Raw genomic sequence first — 2,744 nt, forward strand, 5'->3', positions numbered from 1 at the left:
TCGTGTGGGTTGGTGTCAGCGAATCCGTAACGAGGCAGTTAGAAAGCGGTTTTTCGGTTGTGTAACGGGTACTTCCATTGAAGAATGTGTCCAGCACCAGAAGCTGCGTTGGTTGGGACATGTTTTACTCTGCCGAACCATTGATCTGCATGTCACCTCGTTGAACTCTCCATCACTTTTCCGCAAGGCGCTTTTTCGTCTTTCCATGCGGAGATTCAAAATATTGCATTCTCAGTAATATCTCTTCTGAAGGGCTTCCTCCAAGCCTGCAGTACATGTGCCATTGACAAACCCATTGATAAATTCCTCTTTGCCTTGACCAGCGCTCTAACTCACGTCAATTCTATGAACATCTGTTCCGTGGCCTCGCTTAGCAACTTGCCCGCGTCTGATGCTGGAGAACCATGAGTCCGAAGATCGGTGTGTGTTGAGCACTGTTGTCATGCTGTCGTTGATGATGATGATGATGACCCGGCGCCTAAGCACAGACGTTAGCAGCTTGAAATGTAATTAGATGATGATGATGATGACCCGGCGCCTAAGCACAGACGTTAGCAGCTTGAATGCCATGTAATTAGTCATCATCAGAGACAGTGACATTAGTTTTCACACTAGTGCTTTACTGCCATACAACCACAAAACTTATCTAATTATATTGGAAGTAAAACGTGGATCGGGGAGGGAACCTTGTGCTGACCTGTTGCAAGATTCTAATGTGTCTACACTTCCAAACGTTCAATCAGACAGTCTGGAAAGGAACTGATAGCACGAACGCCACTGACAAAGATCGGCCGCCATTTCTTGCAATGTCTCCAGCCAGGCTCAGGAGGGGCTACGGAGGCCTCATATTGGAAGATATACCGCACAAACAACATCCAAGCACTACATAATCTCATTAGCATCCCTGTACCAAGTAGTACGTCGTCCATATCACGGTATACGTCATTCTGAAAGAGACATGGAGGACAACACTCATGTCGGTAGACAGTGTTTCGGAATGCGTAACACATGGTCGAACCGCCTCAGTTGATGGTGCTGGACGCTTTCCGTGGCCGAAATATCTGCTGTGCAACCAAATACCGGTCTTCTATTCAGCTTGTTACTAATTGCTTGATGCTATCCAAAACCAGATGTGCTTCTGAAGCATTGGTGATCAGAAGCCCGAAGGCGCCTCACGTCATCTGTCCACGTCTCGCAATCATACTTTTCGAGAGTCGAGTAGTTACAGGGCGAGATTAGAAGGAAGACAGAATAGAAGGGTGTAATGTACGCTTTAATCGTCAAATGACGATAGTACATGAGCTGATAGTATAGAAGGAGAATTACGAGTTAGTGGTCTGTGTAAACGTATGGTTTATATGGTCATGGCATTCTCCTCGTTTTGGAATAAGTGTGTACTTCGCGGAGTGTAAAAAAAATAAAAAGCTGTAATAGTTACCTGGAGTCGGTTACACCTCTGTTGCGTAGAGGGACTGTAAGCCAGGTATATAGGGAGACACCGTCGTGTGAACGGCATGAAATGTTCGTGTGGGGTACAGTTGATACTAGTACATAACAGGGGTTTGATACAGTGGAGAGCATCAAGTAGGACAACCTCCCAATGCGCGAAAGGCAAGCCGCGTTATTTTAGAGCCAGACATATTGTCTTCCAAAGGGTACCATTTATTCGTTCAACCTGACCATTACGCTGTGGATCGGGGGCGAGATGGTTCAAGTGGTTAGAGCGCTGATTTACTGACCGGAGGGCCCGTGGTTCCAGCCCGACCTCTGCCTCTTGACCTCTCCTGTCTAGGCTTGGGCAACCTGGCAGTATCCCAGCCCTCGTGCTTCCTTCGGGTGCTTGGCAGCTAAATACTGGAAGGATATTGTAGCTGAATGGAAAAAACACTGTGGATCATATGCAGCGGTGTGACTCCTGGCAACGCTTTTATCGAACAAAAGTTGAGTTCAATTGACATAAGTGCAGAATCGTGATCTGAGTGTATATGAGCAGACATACCAAAGAGTGAAGATAGTTGACTCAAACAACGAATCACAGTGGAAGGGGAAGTATCGGTGCAAGGATATTGCAAAAGGAAATCGAGAATACTCGTCAATGGTTGTTAAGAGGTACGTGTTACGAGTGTTTGAGGGAAGTAGGCCTTCAAAGTCGATACGCGTTCAAACGGTTGTGTGGCTTTGATAAGCTAGTCACGAAAAGTGTCACAAAATTTTGGTTTGAGTTCGGAGCATGTGGAACAGTTGAACACTACACGTCGGATATCTCTGACTGAAAAAGGAACGTACTTAGAACGAACGGAATGTGCAAATTTCGTGACTCCGGGATGGCATAATATGTTGTAAAGCTCTTCCAGTTTTCCCGTCCCAGCAATGTGGACATGATGGTTACGAGGTAGAGTAGCAGCAACGCGATTATCCACTCCAGGTCTATAGGTGACGTCGTAGTTGTACCCTGCCTATTCGATTTTCTACCGTTCAATTTTGTCGTTCTTTATTTTGCTTTTCTGTTGGTTCCCATACATAAAGGCGATCTGACTTTGATCCGTAATCAGTTTAAAATGTCTCCGGAGGAGATAGTGGCGCCATTTGTGATCGCTTCGACGATAGCATATGCTTCTTGTTCAACAGCGGAATTATTTTTCTCGCTTGCAATCAAGGTCCTGGAGAAAAAGGCGACTGGCCGGTTACCCTGGCTCAGGGATGCACCAATAGTGACGTCGGACGCATGAGTTTCGATGACGAGA

The sequence above is a fragment of the Opisthorchis viverrini genome, assembly GCF_000715545.1.
Source record: "Opisthorchis viverrini unplaced genomic scaffold opera_v5_364, whole genome shotgun sequence".
Lineage (NCBI taxonomy): Eukaryota > Metazoa > Platyhelminthes > Trematoda > Opisthorchiida > Opisthorchiidae > Opisthorchis > Opisthorchis viverrini.